Here is an 18,291-nt window from a genome sequence, read left to right on the forward strand (position 1 = left end):
AATAGTGAGGAGAAAGTACGTGCGGTCAACCGTCACCGCCGATGTAATGCCGTAATTATTGTGTACACGATGTAAACTATTTTGGATGTATTGATTATCCATATAAATCAATTGATGTATGGCATATGTTAATTACGCACGATTATTAGAGGTTTCAACAAGTTTAAATCATGTATATGCTAGTTATATGTGATACTTACAATTTTTAAAAGTTTTAAATCACACAGGTGGCAATTTCATATGTATGTTAATTAGAGTTTTTAACATTTAATTTACTAGCATTCATATGCTAATTATAATTGACTAGAGGATTTTTAAAAGTTTTAAATCACGCAAGTGGCAATTTCATATGTTAATTAGAGTTTTTAACATTTAATTTACTATCATTCATATGCTAATTATAATTGACTGGAGAATTTTTAAAAGTATTAAATTTAATATATTTTTAAAATTATCATTCATATATTAGAGTTTTTCACAATTTAATTTACTATCTTTCATATGCTACTTATATATGACTATTCGAATTTTTAAAAGGTTTAAATCATGCATGTGGCATTTACATATGTTAATTAGAGTTTTTAGCATTTAATTTAATATAATTCCTACGCTAAGTATATATGATGATTACAATTTTTATTAATTTTAAATCATGCAGTATGTACATACATATCTTAATTAGAGTTTTTACCAATATAATAATATCATTCATATATATGCTAAGTATATATATATATTGGAATTTTTATTAATTATAAGTCATATATTTGCTTATTACGATTTATCCACTTAATTTATTACAGACAAAAATAATTTTTCGAAGTAATTGTCATTAATCTTTGTACTTTAAATAATGTTAATGCATTAACTTCTATTTTATAAACACATATGTAAGCGAAAATCATATGCAGTGCTATAATCTTTAGTCCCGGTTCTTAACCCTAACCGGGTTTAAAAAGAATTTCGAAATAGCGGGAAAAGATATTTACTCCCGGTTGTTGAGAACAACCGGGACTAAAGATAGTCCCGGTTGTTCTCAACAACCGGGAGTAAAGATCTTTTCTTTACTCCCGGTTGTTCTCAACAACCGGGACTAAAGATATCTTTAGTCCCGGTTGTTGAGAACAACCGGGAGTAAAGATCCGGGGGTATATATATTCCCGGTGCGCCCTCGTCTTCTTCACCAACACTTAGACGTTTTCGGCCGATCGATCTCTCTCGGCCTCTCTCCTTCGCCGCCACTGCCTAGGGCAAATCCCCGCGCCGACGCCGCCGTATCTCGCCGTCGTCTCGAGCTCGTCGTCCTCGCCGCCGCCTCCACCTCCTCCGCTGCCGCCGCATCTCTGGGGTGAGAGCCGCCGCCGCCAGATCTCCCTTCATCTCGATCTCTCCGATCTCGATCTCTCTCCGTCGCGCCGCTCGCCACGAGACGCCGCGCCACGACGACGACGCGCCACGCCGACGCTGCGCCAAGCCGCCGCCGGCACGCCACGCCGCCGTCTTCGCCGCCGCGCGCGCAATGCCGCCGCCGGCACGCCACGCCGCCGCCTTCGCCGCCGCCACCGTCGCCACGCCGCCGCAACGCCACGCCGCCGCCGCCGTCGCCATGCCGCCGCGCCAATCGCCGCCCCGATGCCGCCACACCGCCGTTAACGAACAAGAACGAGAACGATCGAACGAACGAGAGCGAGAACGAACACGTCAACGTACGTTGCCGCGAGAACGTGAACGAGAACGAGAACGATCGAACGAACGAGAGCGAGAACGAACACGTCAACGTACGTTGCCGCGAGAACGTGAACAAGAACGAGAACGATCGAACGAACGAGAGCGAGAACGAGAACGATCGAACGAAGACAAGCGAGAACGAGGGAACGAACGTGAACGAGAACAAGCGAACGAACATGAACGAGAACGAGCGAACGAACGAGGACGAACGTTAACGTGAAATGCAATATATATATATATATATATATGTTACTTCGCATTTATCCTAATACATCTTTTTGTATCTTGTAGAAAAGACGTGTTGTCGGAGTCGTCCGTCAAGCCTGAGTGGAAGAGCTAGCCCTAGAAGGAATTGGAGCAGGCAAGTGACGTAATAATATAAATGATTGTTATATTTGTAATGCAATTAATTAAGATTATTAGACCTGTAATTAGACTTATCATATAAGATTGTGTAGTGTTCTAATATTATTTGAGTTTTAATATAAAATTATTTTATTGCAAATTAGACTTAGTATGACATTATTGACTACGGAATTGGTGCGACTCCTAGCAATTGACTATTGTAGTCTTAATTAGACTTAGCATATACGCACGAAACACTTAGCATACATGACTATTTTAGTCTTAGCATGTAATATTATTTGAGTTTTAATATAAGATTACTTTATTTGTAATTAGACTTAGTATGTAATTATTGACTACGGAAGTGGTGCGACAAGTAGCAATTGACTATTGTAGTCTTAATTAGACTTAGCATATACGCACGAAACACTTAGCATACATGACTATTTTAGTCTTAGCATGTAATATTATTTGATTTTTAATATAAGATTACTTTATTTGTAATTAGACTTAGTATGTAATTATTGACTACGGAATTGGTGCGACAAGTAGCAATTGACTATTGTAGTCTTAAAACATAAATGTCTCGTGACTTAGCAGATGTTTGTTGTATCAACAGATGGCTGACCGCGATGAGGAACAGATATTGTACGATATAATCGCGGAGGGAAGCAGCCAGTACTGGAATGAAGAAGAGGGGAACGAGGATCCAAACCAGTACTTGAACGAGGAAGGGAACGTGGAGAGGGATGCGGAGGGGAACCAGCAGGGGCACGTGGAAAGGGATGTGGAGGGGAACCAGGAGGAGGAGGCTAGTGGTAGTCAACCCTCCGTTGGACAGAAGAGGGCACGCGGGCAACGAGGTGCAGCGAAGAAGCTTGAGGGTCGGCACATCATAACGGAAGTGGAAGAAGATGGACGTCCTAGTGCCCCGGCCGAAGCCGCCAAGAACTATGTACGTCACAGCGGTTGGGTTGTGCGGGATAACGTGCCTGTCAGTACGGTGTACTGGCGAAGAACAAGGGCACGTGGAGATCATGAGAGCTTTGTCCCAGATTCGGAGAAAGAGATGCTGTGGACCACAATGCTCGAGACATTCACCCTTCCTGCGGGTACAGAGGACAAAGTGAAAAGGTGGACTCTGAAGAAAATGGCAGAACAGTTTCAGAGCTTCAAGGGAGATCTGTACCAGAAGTATATACTGAAGGGGCATACACCGAACTTCGACACATTCCCAAAGCTAAGGGATCACTGGGACGAGTTCGTTGCATATAAGACAGGTGAACAAGGGCAGGCGATGATGGAAAGAAACAAAGAAAATACCGCCAAGAAGAAGTACCATCACCACTTGGGGTCAGGAGGCTATAGCGTCGCGATGCCGAAGTGGGAGGAGATGGAGGCTAGCTTGATTGAGAGGGGTATCGAACCGGCAACAGCCAATTGGCCGGAACGATCGAAGTTCTGGTAGTATGCTCACGGTGGAACGCTCAACCCAGCTGATGGCTCACTGGTCTTCGGCGATCAGATACGAGAGGCTGCGCGACGACTAACAGATGCAGTGGAAGCCTCCTCTCAGGGCACGTTCCGACCAGACAGAGATAGGGACGAGCTGACACTCGCCCTGCAGACTCCAGAGCATCCAGGACGAACACGAGGGAAAGGGGTGATTCCTTGGAAGATTGGTTTCAAGGAGGACATCCACACGTACAGGAGTCGGATGAGGAGCAAGAGAGATACCGAGGCGAAGATTGCATACCTAGAGTTCCGGGTATCGAGCTACGAACTCAACATGCAAGAAGAGGTGGCAAGGAAGGTTGATGAACGCATGTCCGCACATCGGTCCCATGATCCCCAGCCGACCATTCCTCCTGCAATGGTGAGCCCGTCAGGAAACCGTAGCAGCTGCGCCTCAACGGGGCAGGTAGGATCACAGAGCATGGACGCCATGCAAACACAGGACGAATCGACCTATCCCGTTGATGACATCACTCAGCGGACACCATGTGAGCTGCATATTCCTTTCAAGAACTTATCAATAAAGGTAAGATTTAGCCATTCCGCTAGTTGCTGCTTATATATGTTGATTACTAATAAATAATCTCTCACAACATGAAGGTGGCGTCGGGCATGGCCATCCCAACGGACCCTTCAGGTACTTACCACTGCAGGCCGATTCCAGCAGGATACTCGAAGGTCGAAGTTGAGTTGGTCGAAGGCGCGTACGAGGACCTCGAGCTGGATTACCCTGGAGGAGACGGTGAGACGCATCTACGAGACACAAGCCATGCCATTATTCTATGGCGCAGGTGGTACATCATCCTCCCTGGACGACAAGCGGCGTCTCGTGCACCATCTCCTCCGGCTCCGCCATCTCCTCCTCAGGATCCTGCACCGTCTCCTCCTCATGCTCCGCCAGCACCGTCTCCACCTCAGGCTCCAGCACCGACTCCTCCTCAGGATCCTGCACCGACTCCTCCTCGGGCTCCTACACCTACTCCTCCGCAAGCTCCTCTTCCGGCACCTTCAAAGTCAAGGGCCCCCCCAGCTCCATCGCCTGCCCACACAAGGGCAACGAAGAAGGCGAAAGTTGACGCCGCCAAGAACAAGGACCCGGGGTATGATTGCACGCAAGAGGAGCTTGACGTTTACGTTGCATCAGAAGTCAAGAGACAATTCAAGCCTCGAAGTCCAGAAAAGAAGATTCCTATAGACCCCAGTGTCAGGAACTTCTTCAGGGGTATGTCTGCATCTGTCAAGGAGGCCATCAAGCTATCGGACTATGAGCGAACGCTGAAGAAAGCATCTTCTGGAAAGTCCAAACCAGTCCCTCAGCTTGGAGAGCAACCAAACCAGGAGATCGAGCCATTGGTGACCGGTAAAGAAATGACGATAGAACAATTTATTACTGACACCGGTCTAACTACGGATCAATTGCTAGGAGTCGCACCAATCGAAAAGGCGGAAGTGAAATACATGTACGAACTCGGTAAACCGCTTGTCAAGCCTGAGCTGCTGCAGTCCCTACCCACACAAATGTACAAGTTCCATCAGCTGTACATGGAGATGAGCGCCACCGGTAGAGAGATGATCGGAGCGAGGATCAGGGACACGGACTTCTTGCAAGGAGATGACATTCTCTGGATCAATTTCAGGGGAATCTACGAACTATACCAGCTGGACGCCCTCGACGTCTCTATTATGAGTTGCTGGATTTTGTAAGTATATCGTTCAGTTAGATTTCTTACTATACGTCTCCTTTAATTAATTAGGTCCTTGTATATAAGTAGACTATATAAAATAAAATACTCCCTTTTATCGTTGTAGAATGGAGATTCAAAGGGCCCGACGGCGGAGGGTTTTCGATACTGGATTCATCGACCCTCGGAGAGTAAACGTCGCAATGCTCGACCAATATCCACAAGAAACAGAGGACAATCTCGTCCATCTCCTGAAGGCGCAGCATTACAAGACGTTCATACTGTTGCCGTACAACACAGAGTTAGTTCAATTTTACTGTCTTCCTACATACCAAATTTCATTCCCGTACGAACTTCCTAAGTGTTTCATATGTAATGCATCCCACGCACATTGCAGATTCCACTGGGTGCTTTTACTCTTCGACCTGTCGGCCTGCACCGTCAACGTATATGACTCAATGGATAAAAAAGAGTCTACGTTTGACAAGGTTTTCGAACTTATAGACAGGTACCGTCATAAGTTCCTCTGTTAATTAAGAAAATCTTGTTATGTTAATTGCTACTACGAATCATAGCTTTAAACTCCATGTTGGGCTTGGTATCGGTTCCGTCATTTGGTCCGCGGCAAATGGAGAGAAAGACTTAGGCGGAAGTTCAAATTTCCTGTGAGTACACATGCTCTACATTTATATTTCTCCGATTCAAATTAATACATACAACTGTATAGTATATTAATTAGATCTCACGCCGTTAATTTGTCATTTATTTGTAGTGCGCAAAGCAAAAGCAGGGAACTAACTTGTGCGGCTACTACGTGTGTGAGTATTGCCACTGCCTTGCAGACCAAATCATCACCACAAGAGAGCTCGATGTACGTACAAATAAATTCAAAATTTCATTACGTAACGATTTCTTGTTTAATTACTAATCAATTTCATACATTCATATAGTTTATTCGCATGAGGGATAACCTGATCACACACAAGAAATTTATCGCAGCGGTTCAAGAACAACTCATGGGATTCATCAACGAAGAAATCCTTGATCCCAAGGGTGAATTCTACTACGACGGAAACACAATTCACCGGTCCTTATCTTCTGAGCTAGCAGCGACTACTACTACGTCGAAATCGTAGCTAGCTAGGACATATAATGGATTGTAATTAATACATGACTACATATGTTTCTATATGCATGTGTACACATTTTCTATAATGTAAATATATTTTGGTCATATATATATCTATATACATATGCATTTGCATAACATATATATGTATAAATACATATATATTATGCATGTATATACATATAATATAATATAATATATATATATATATACATATATATATGTATGCATATATATGTATTGAAACATATATATGCATGGTTTATATATATATATATATATAAACCATGCAGCAACAGGGCCATGCAAAAAAAAAAAAAAGGTCAGCTCGATCTTTAGTCCCGGTTGGTGTTACCAACCGGGACTAAAGATCGATCTTTACTCCCGGTTATTTCACCCGGGACTAAAGATAGCGATCTTTAGTCCCGGATTGGTACTCCCGGTTTGGAAACCGGGACTAAAGGGGGGTTACGAACCGGGACTACAAAGGGTTTCTCCACCAGTGGTGGTGCCTCGCCGTTGCGTCGCTTCATCTCTTCATCCTGCGTAACTCATGCATCCGAACAGCAATACACTTTTTCCCAACTTTCACCAGTTACGTAGATGTAGCGTCGGATAATTAATATCCTTAATTAATTCGCACTCTTCTACGTGATTACTATATGATTCCATCGATCTCTACGAGTCGGATTCATCCTCATTGCATGTGTGCCTGCAATCGCCATGCCTGTGCCGCAGTGCCTCCAAAATCCAGATCCCAGACATGCATCCGGCGGTTGTAGGATCGGAGGTTCACTGCAAGGAGAGGAGTCTGCCGTCATCCGGCGGCGGCTGGAGTCTTGCACTTCGCTAGATACCACAGAGTGAGCGAGGTCATTCGTACGCATGGCAACTAATCTCTCTAGCAAGCAGAACCTCAGGTGCGCTTACTATTTTCGCTATCATGTGATGTGTGTGTTGTGTGTTATGTCCGCTAGATTTAAATGAGTCCTTAGGTGGATGCTGAAAGTTTTGGCGCATCTTCATTTGCTATGGATTTAATCTTTCGATTGATTTTGCCTTTTTTTTCTAGATTAATTTTATACTTAACGTTTCTCGGTAAATTCAATTTTGCATCTATTCTTTACTAGGACCGTTATTCTGCATTAGCTATGGGCTATGGCTGTTTTTTTAGATAATGGATTATAATAAACCCGGCCTCTACACCTTGTGAGGGTCTATACAGCCTAAGCTATGGCTGTTTTTAGTTCACGTATTGCTACTAACAGCGTGCCATTAAAATTTTGCTGTCCTATTTTCTGAATTAGAAATGTTACTTGGTGTTGGATATGATTCTGATCATAATCATTAGTCAATATTTTTCCTATCTAATTGTGCATGATAAGAATGCTAGAGGAGCTTTGTTGTCTACTCGATCATACGCTGTTCTGAGATTCATTAGTCCCAATAGTCATTTTTTTTCTTATAATTAAGTTAAAAGAAACTTGCATTGATAATTTGATACCTGAACTCAGCGTCTACGCTCTACAGTGTGCAGTACACTGCCCAACAAAAAGATAATGAGCAAATTAATTAAGATAAAAGAGGTCTTCGTGCATGTCTGACTTGGATTGCATCACTTCACTTTTGCCAGACAGCACAATGCAACGATTACATATACATTTTATGAATAAATGTTATATGGATATTCCCCATTTAACTAACTTGATGACTTAATCTAATGTATCACCATGCAAATACAGCTCCAAATTCTCTTCATATCTTAGTACTTTCTCTCTTGGTTACTGTTACGTTTTACAAATATACTGATCTTTATATTAACCTAGAGAAATTTGACTTCGATTCCCCTTCAATTCCAGCGGCAACGCGCGGGGTATCATCCAGTTACCATAAAAATTGCAACCGCCGAGAGAACCGGGGATGAAGAGACCCCCGGTCACCCCCACGACGTAATGAAGGCAATAATCACCGGGATCCCGATCCCAGCGATCCATCTTCTTCATCATCATGTTCATCAAGTAGACATCCACGGAGATGTTCTCGAGATGATGATCGTCGATTAGATTTCTAACCTGGAGGTGGCTACAGAGCTTTCAAGCCTTATCTATGGGAAGTCCGATGGCCCACAAACTTCCGGACCCGTTGAGAAGTATGACGGTAACACCGATCCTGAGGAGTTACTTCATGTCTATTCAACCGTCCTCTACGGAGCTGGCATAGATGATAGCACGTTGGGAAATTACTTGCCGACTGTGCTGAAAGGTTATGCCCGCTCATGGCTTATACACCTTCTCAAGTCGTCTATTGGATCATGGAGCGATCTCTGAAAGCAATTCGTCATAAATTTCCAAGGTATGTACAAAAGACATGAGGTCAAGGACGATCTACATGCTACGAGACAAAAAAAGGTGAACCTCTCAGGGATTTTATACGGTGATTCAATGAATACCGTAATACTATCCCTGACATCACAGACACTTCTGTCATCAGGGCATTCAAATCTAGAGTCGGAGATCGTTATATCATACAAGAGAGCTGGCAACAAAGAGAATAAATTCTGTTATGAATCTATTCGAGATCGTTGACAGATGTGCTGACGCTGACGAAGCTCTCCGACGAAACGATGGCAATGAGAAAGTGTCCGATGACAAGGTGCCAGCAAAGAAGGAAGAACCTGGAACTAGCAAGAAGACGAAGCAGTCCTTCAAGAGGAACAAAAAGAACAAGGCTGAGGCCGAAGTTCTCGTCATTGACCAAGAGCCCCCAACAGCAGTGCTGATTTGAAATTCAAGGTGAAGCTTCAGGAAAAAAGTGGTGCCCAATAAACAAGACATGTTCTCACTCTTTGGCTGGCTACTCTGTTTTTCAGAAGGCGATGGCAAAATAGATGGCGCTCACACGAGACCAACGAGTATGTTTGTTGAGAGGGAGGATAGCCATCCATAGTCCGAGGACGATGCTAACTTTCTAGACCCCTTTCACCACGTTGCTCATATCTTCAGTGGTTGCACTCCTTACTCTTCGAAAAGAGAATGCAAAAAGGTGAAACGTGAAGTCTGTTTGATATCCTAGGGGCCAAATGTCAAACTACGGTGGTCAGATCAAAAGATTAAATTCAGATGATGATCACCCCACCATGAAGACTACTCCTGTATGATATCCTATAGTGGTTGAGCCCACAATTAGAAATATTAAAGTTCCACGTGTCTTAATTGACGGGGGCAGCTTAATCAACCTTCTCTTCACCGGTGCCCTCGACGTAATGGGAATCCCCAGAAGCGAGCTAAAGCCTTCTGAACAACCCTTCCACAAGATCACACCTGAATCGTCTTCAAAACTGCTAGGGAAGATAACTCTGCCAGTAACTTCCGTACCGAGAAGATTACTTTCGATGTGGCCGATTTCAACACGACATACAACGCTTTTCTTGGAAGGACAGCCTTAGCCAAGTTCATGGTAGCATCCCAATATGCACATCAACTTATAAAGATACTTGTCAGTGTTATGGATAAGGCATACCCCACGATCTTGGGTTGGGCTCGGTCTAATATACTAAATCTTATACGGAATCATGCCTCATATACGGAAGGTGTTTTGGATAAGGAGGGAGGAGCAAAGTTCAAGTTGGAAACTACAAGGACTACTCGGATCGTATCCATATTTGTCTACTTGGTTCTAATTGGACAAGGGGACATCTGTGGGTATAAATACAAGACCCTTGTCATGCCCAGAAATTCCCGAATAGAATTCTAAGCAGAATGTACATTAAAATCCCTGTCTTACAGATCCACGTCTTACAAACATTATAAAAGTCTTACATGAATGCAACGGAAAATTAAAGATAACAGGAGCTAAGCCTTGACTTGGATTGTCGCCGGAACACCACCCCACAGGCATCCTCGATGGCACGGACGAAGCCCACTCCTCAGAGAAACCACCATCGGACGCACACACGAACTTTGAGGGTTGGGAGATAGAGCAAGACTGAGTACTATCCACTGTACTCAACAAGTCATACCAGAACGGAGGATATGATGCAATATATAACCAAAGGAAGGCTAAAGGGGATCATTTGCATAAAGCTAGCATTTATAAACAGTAGTTGAAAATAGTAAAACAGTTGTAGTAATTAATCAATATTAACCATCCACTGTCCAACACTACACCACGTTGCAACAGGCCCAACCAACCACCTGAACTATTCAATTCCATTAGACTAAGCTAGGCTGAGACTAATCACGGTGAATCAGGTTGACCGCCCATAAGACACAGAGGTGAATCTGATCAGAGGTGTACAACTGTACCCACAAGACACAGCCCCATGACACGTTTCCGTGCGCCGACATGCCACCACGACATACCGGAAAGAGGCCATGACAGGACCCTTCGCATAACCCCCTCTAGCCAAGCACACCACACCTCAGGTTTCACCCTTGTCCCCAGCGGGCAACGGGCAGTCCCCTCTCGTGCCTAGGTGAATCCGGAAGCGACAGAAGCCGTCGCAGGGCCCACCCCGCTCCATCATGCCCACCCTTGCCTGGGAGCGTCGGCTAGAGGAAAGCTACACTACAAGCCCAGCCGTTGCCCACGTTGGCTTGTGGTAAGTACGATAAGTTCTTCCAGGGCGTCCCGCGAACCAGCAAAACCATGCACCCACAACCCACCATTGGTATATTTTAATTAGCCAACACCATAGTGGTAGTACATGTCCAACATTAAGCTAAACCAATGTCTAACATTTAATGTGAATCCCCCATTGTATGCGAGTTCAACTAAGCATGGCTAAGCAATCCCTAACTCAACATCTAATCATGTTATATCCCCAAGCTAACAAAGGAACAAGGTAACAAATAGTATGGCTGAGACAGTAGGTAATCATCTCATGGTAGCATTGTAAAATAATGCAGTATTTAAAGGAAAACAATAGGGCATTTGCAATATACGATCAACATGTCCAAGTGACAAGCATGACTTGCCTTGCTCCGCTGTTGAAGGGACCTCGGCTACAACTTCGAAGTACACCGGAGCGTCGGGAGAGCCGGATTCTACACGACATACAAGGCAAACAATGCAGACAGGCTATAAGGCTACTGAAACAGAGAACAAAACCATTTTTAACGGATTCTTTGTATTTTTCTTGATTTACTGAGCCTTGAATGGGCTTAAACGGAGCTCGGATGAATTTTCTATGAATTTTAGAAGATTCACTGTGTTTTTACTATAAACAGAAAAATCCTTAATTGATTTATTGTGCAATTATTAAACCCTGGAGGGAGAGACGGGTGGTGCCGACATGCGGGCCCCACATGGCAGTGGCTTTGGGCGCCAGCTCATGGTGCATCGGGTCCACGGCCCGGGGAAAGGAGGTGCACCACGTGGCACACACGTGGCGCCGATGTGGCACCGACGCAGCAGCCACGCAGGTGACCACGCTGGCGGCGGAACGGGCAGCCCCGATCCACTCGGGGTGAATCGGACGGCGGAGGGGGCGGCACGCAGTCGGCGCGCACGGGCCTGGCTCAAGCCGGCCCGGCGGCCATGGTGCGCGGCGGCGCGGCTCGACGCAGCGGCGGCGCAAGGCGGCGACCGACCGGCGGCGGAGATCGGCGGCGACGCGGGCGGCGCTAGCGGCGGCTGAGTGGCTAGGCGACGGCGCGGCGGCTAAGCGGCGCGGGAGAGAGAGGAAGGGGAGGAGGGGCCTCACCAATGAATACATAGTACTAGTTTTGTACTACATTTTTTAAGTTCTGTTAGTACCTAACAAATTTCAGTCAATATAGATTAGTATTTTTTTAGTTTTGTTTGCAAAATTCCTACCTTTTTTTAGTTTTGTTTGTGCCTACAAAACTTCAGTCAATAGAGATTAGTAGTTTTTTATAGTTTTGTTTGTAAAATTCCTACTTTTTTATAGTTTTGTTAGTACCTAGCAGATTTCAGTCGATGGAGATTAGTTTTGTTAGCTAACAGTGCTTACTTCAGAGCTACCACCTATACCTAGTTTTGTTAGTTTTGTAAGCAAAGGGGTCAGCCGATGGTCGATGGAGTAGCGAAGGGGCTGCCGGCGGCGGCAGCGGCACCGGGAGGGGGCTTCTTCTTATTCTCATCAAGGTCACGAGGACCTTGATGGGCATTGGCGGCCCCCTTTCAGTCCAATGGCACGACGATAAGCAGGCCACCGCTCGCTGCTGCAATTCCCTCGCCCGCCAACCGCCGCCACCGCTCCAGTGCCCGCCGCCACCACTCTGTTGTCGCCACGGCTCAAGGGGAAGAGAGAGAGAGAGAGAGGGGGGGTTAAAGAGCGAGGCTGACATATGGGATATGTGGGTCCCACAATACTTTTTTTGAATGAAAAATAGGTTCCACATATATTTTTTAATTCTAATACCACCTAAGCGCCACGTATGATGAAAACCAAGTCAACACCGCCACGTAGATGGCACATCAGTGAAACTGCGTTCCAAAACCGTCGAGGGAGTCAAATTGCACCTGTTTTGATAATTGAGTGATCGAGATATCCGGTATTGTGGTTCAGAGATACGAATCAGATTCGGTCACTAGCTATGGGAGTCCAAGTGAACTTATTTCCCTACAAATCTAGGTCCAGTTTGTTCCTGCAATGTGGGCCAATGCAATCTGGGCTCAGTAAATCGAACCTGCAAATCTACGGGGCTTTTTCTCAAAACAAAACGAGCACGCAATAATGATGGGTTACAAACTTATAGTTCCGCACGCACTGTGCAGGAGGCGATCGGGGAGGGTCTCGTTCGGGATAGGGAGATCGTGCACGTTTCTCCATCGTACGGCAAGAAATTTGAGTGTAACTAAAAAAAAAATTCACCATAGTGATGCCTGGACAGTCCCTTTTTACCATTGCATTTCATCACCTATTTACCAGTGCATCATAAATCCTAGTTTTCATTTTCTTTATTTATTTATTCCGATTTATGCGGATCTGGTGTTGGTACGGGGAGAAGTGATCGGCGTCAGCGAGGAGACGATGGTGGCGGCGTCTCGGATCCGGCTGCAACCTCCCTTCTCCACCCTAGCCGCGCGCGCGCTCGGAGATTCGCCGGCGCACGAGGAGCCGTTCCTAACGACGAGGGGTGCCGGCGTGGTGGTTCGTTCTGCACCAGGGATGTTGATCGGTGACGGCCAGATTGAGCGACGACAGGAGTTGCTCAGTCCTTACCTCTTGCTGGCGCCATCGCCGCATCGGACGAGATGGGAGGGCCAACCAATTGCATGCGGCGGCGGCTCGGGGAACAGCGAGTTTGGCGGCTTCCACATCCAGGCCGCCTAGTTCTGACGCAGCCCCACCACGGGCGGTTAAGTGAGGAGCGAGGCGGCATCCGTGGTGTAGAGGAACAGGGACGCGCGGTCCATCCGTGCCGTCAGATTGTTCGTATCGTATGCTGTGGTCAGCCCAGTGCAGTGTCGACAGTGCTCCGTGCCACCGCGGAGGAGTGAAAGACGCCAGGCTCCAGATCCGTGCGACGTGGGAGGTGAGCCTTTGATGGCCTGGGAACGGCAACGGCTTTGTCCTCGCTGCCTCCTCTGGTTACTTGGAGACCTCTTTCTTCCTCCTCCATGCATTGATGGCACCTAGATGCTGCAGCTCCACTCCAGGAAGGTGAGCGCTGCATTTGGACGCCTCACCGCTTGCTTGCTGTGTGCACGCCTCACAGGCCAGAGCTAACAAGCTGCATCCAGCTGCTTGTTGCATATATAGTTGATGCTTGTTCATGTAGCAGAAGCAAGAGCTCTCAGGCAAAGCAAGAGTGTGCTGTAGAAGCAAGACTGTTTTTAAAAGTAAGACTGTTTTGAACACATCGAACCATGGCATAAAGTTTTTTTTTTTAACGACTCGCACGAGACGGTGCGAAGTTCTATTGATAAAGCAGGAAAAAATTACATAATTACAACCATGGAAGATCGTAACCAGGAAAAACGAAAAAATATACTACCACCCACACACCGATAGTGTCAACATACAAGTCCAGGAGCAGGCTAGCACCGGACCGGCCGCCGCTAAGCGTGACTAACCGCCGCTAGGCCAACAACGGAACACAGCCAAGATCGCCCAAAACTTGACCCTTACAACCAACGCAAAGTCCAACTCTATCCAAGTCTTAAGGATATAGGGAGAGGGGGTGAGAGAGAAGATGGAACACCTCTTCCCCTAAGCCCTCCGACGTGGCCAACTTCTAAAAACTAAGACGCCACCACAAGAGGATGAGAATCTAGAGCGTGCTTGCACCAATTGCTCGGGTGGTTTCGGCGAGGGGATGCCTAGACAACGTCTCCAAGGAGATAAGCGACGGAACACCGCCGCCGCCATCCACCAAGGTCTCAAAAGGGCAGAGAATGACCTTTCGCCCGGCAACCACCCTTGAGGGGTGAGACGGCACGACAACGCCCTCAGGAGGGGGAATGACACTCGAGCACCATCGTTGTCGGTCCGAGCAAGGACGAGCTGGGTTTTCACCCGCCGTCCACCACCTGCCAATCTACCACAGATACACCAATGCTCCACCACCATCTAGACCTCCGCCGGTGCGTGGGCACACTGCACCGACGCCCTCCCCCGGCCAGTCCCCACATGCCACCACCTCACCGGGCTCCACCTCCACCGACATCACCTCCCGCTGCGCAGCCATCACACACTGGCCGTCCTCGACGCCGCCGGCCACGCCTACACGCGTTCCACCGTTGCCGGTCGCAACTCCTTCACCGTGTCGGTTGTCGGCTACGTCTCCCAGCCTCGCCGGCCATCCACAGCCACCGGCGCCCGTGCATGCCGCCACATCCGCCACGGGTGGCGCCGCCCATGCCGGCCTCCCTGCAGCCGCCGGCACCACCCACACCAACCTCCCGCTGCAATGGCGACGCCCACCGACGCCTCCACGGTGCCCTGACTGTTGCCGCCGGTGCCATCCTCGCGCAGCCGCTAGCTCCGTCGCGCTGTCCACGCCCTCTTTCCGTGCCGTGTCGTCCACAGCTTTTCACCATGCCGCGCCGCGCCGTCCCCACCCTCGCTGCGCGCCGCCGCTCGCGCCAGCGCTATGTTGGCTGCTAAACGGCCAGATCTGAGCGGGGGCATCGGATCTAGAAGCGGGAGGACCGGATCCACTGCCTCCCGCTGGAGAAGTAGCAGCCTGCCCTCCGTCCGAAACTCTGGTCCTCCTTCCCCATGCCGAAGGTGGAGCATCGCCGTGACTTGGCCCCGCCACCACCATCCTCGCTTGTTGCCTAGTTCTCCTGGTGGCGCACTCTGGCGGAGGTGAGGCGGGGATGAGATGCAGAGGGGCGGCGGCGGGCGGCTAGGGTTCGCCCCGAGCCGCCCGCGCGTGGGAGACGTGGAGCCCTTATAGCCAGCCCTTTACCATGGCATAAAGTTTGTGATTTTAACTTTGTTACTGGTACTATTCTCTGTATGAACTTAGTTTCTTGTGGTTCCTTGTTTCAGGATGTCGACAGGCACTGCTGGTGAGTGTCCATATCGTAATTGGAATTCTACTACTATAAAGCATATAGCAATCTGGTGGAGTTGTATCCCTGTTACTTAGATGTCCCACTGACTGAGCCTGCCGCAAGCTGGCGATGCCGCCAGCGTTGATTTGGGCGTGCTATAGCGGCGAGTACAAGTGTGCATGTCTTGTGAAGTAAATATGGATTTTAGCAAGAGCACGAACATGTTCCATCAGCTTTCAGGACACACTCTTGCAACGCTCTCTTACAGTTGATACCACGCCTTGATTTATCCCTACATTGAATATCATACAAATGCTTCGTCGTACCATGAGGCATTGTTAGATGATTCCGAGCCTTCTTTATATCCTCATCAATGTACTCCTTTACTTTGTGGGCATATATCAACCCATTGTCTAACATGGAAGGCCCAGCTGTTATCAACCAATCCCTAAAGTACTTGCAAGTGCCATGCAAAATGAACTCAACGATGCCAATAAATGGGAGCGCACGTGTGTCTGGCATGACCCAGTTGTATAGCTCTGCCAAGTTTGTAGTCATTACATTGTAGCGTGAACCATCCTTATCGAACAATAAAGCCCACTTCTCCTTTGGTTCCTTCTCAATCCACTCTGAAAATTTAGAAATTTCTGATGCTTTCCTCCTCTTCATTCGTGGTGGACCATTTGTAAGATGACCAACTGCCTCTGGAGCATCATCACCTTCAGGCTATGGCTTCGATCTGTTCTCATCTGTTTGCTTAGCTGTCAAGTCGTCCAACCTGTACCACAACTCATTAAACTTCTTCTGCTGGTTTTGTAAACATAACCTCTTGAAAAGGTCCATCACTCTCTTGTTGCTAAATTGTTTGTAGATGTTAGCACCCATATGCCTCATACACCATCTGGTCCTAACATCTGGCCACTTGGCTGCACCGTAATCAGAGCTACCATGCTTCAAATCATCAATAGCCCACGTCATGCCTATGTGTCAGTCATGTATCAAGCAAACATATGGTCTTCCCATCACAACGTGTTCCTTGACTCGTCTTAGGAACCAATACTAGTTATCAGTGTTCTCACTCTCAACGAATGCAAAAGCAGCTGGTAACAATTGGTTGTTGCTATCAACACCTATGGTTGTCAAAATTTGGTCTCTATATTTGCCGGTTAAGAATGTGCCATCAATGCAAAGGATGAGGCAACGGTGCACAAATGCTAGGATGCAAGCTGCAAAAGAGAAGAATGCTTTCTGCAGAATGCTTGCATTGCCCTCATCATTCTTAGCTGATGAATAGTGCTGAAGGTCGATACAGGTGCCTGGATTCCTAAACTGAATTATTGCTAGCAATTTCAGCAAGTTATCATAAGATGCTTTGAATGTGCCAAACCTTGTCTCTATAGCCTTCTGTTTTGCCCTATATGCCTTTGCATAGCTGATGGTGTGCTTGTATTTTTTTTTCTTTTATGTGCATAATGATTGACATTGGTTCAAAGTTTAGGTTCTTCATAACATGGCCATACACCTCAGCTGCTATGGATGCTGATGTAATATTACGGTAGTACTTCTCCACTCCTTATAAGTGGCACACATGCTTCGTAACAATCGAGAATTGCCAGCAATCCTTCCATTTACCCTTGTATGCGTGAACCTGCCATGGACAGTCCACCTCCGTCACACACCTAACCTCATACATAGTTTTGCAAGACTTCCCTACCCTAAACTCTCCCTGCAAAGAAATAACAAAATGTTTCACCGCCTCCTTCAAATCCTCCAATCTAGCATACCGAGCACCTTGCACGACCTCATTCTCCTTATACTCCCATGGCATGTGATGGCCATCTGAAATAATCAGGCAAGAAAAATCCTTGTTGCAAACCATGGGAATATCCTCGTCAGACGATGCATCTCCAACATCCTTCTCGTTTTCCGCATCCTCTCTTTTCATCAGATTCATAATACTACCAATCCTCTTGTCACACCTCGATTTTCGTTCGGGATTAAAAATCATTAAATAATATATTTTCTAGAAATTAAATTAAAATTAAATGCAATTTATCAAGTGAAATTAATGAGTGAATTAAATATTTCCTTTAAAAAATCATAGCTAGAAATATTTTTGTAATATTCTCCATGCCTTAATATACTCTCTGGAATCCCCCGTGAATTTTCGGAGCTCAAAAGATAATTTTAAAAGCACAAAGTTCATTTAATCATAATTAAATCTAAAAAAAATAAAAATCACCTTCTTTGTCTTTGGGCCATTTTTGGCCCAAGTTCGTTTCCTATCCCTCAGGCTCGTCCCATCCTGTCTCCTCCCGGCCTGCTTCCTCCCTCTCCATTGGGCCTCGGGCCCTCTAGTCCATTTTGTGTCCCTCCTTCTTTGGTTGTCGCTGACAGGTGGGGCCCACCTGTCGGGCTCAC

At 46.6% G+C, this 18,291-nt stretch overlaps 1 pseudogene; it reads left to right on the forward strand.

Annotated features, from left to right (window-relative positions):
• The window catches only part of LOC136356042 (uncharacterized), a 53,053-nt pseudogene extending 43,870 nt beyond the window's left edge, over positions 1–9,183 (forward strand).
• The last annotated feature ends 9,108 nt before the right edge of the window (positions 9,184–18,291 follow it).

This window comes from Oryza sativa, chromosome 4 (assembly GCF_034140825.1).
Source record: "Oryza sativa Japonica Group chromosome 4, ASM3414082v1".
NCBI lineage: Eukaryota > Viridiplantae > Streptophyta > Magnoliopsida > Poales > Poaceae > Oryza > Oryza sativa.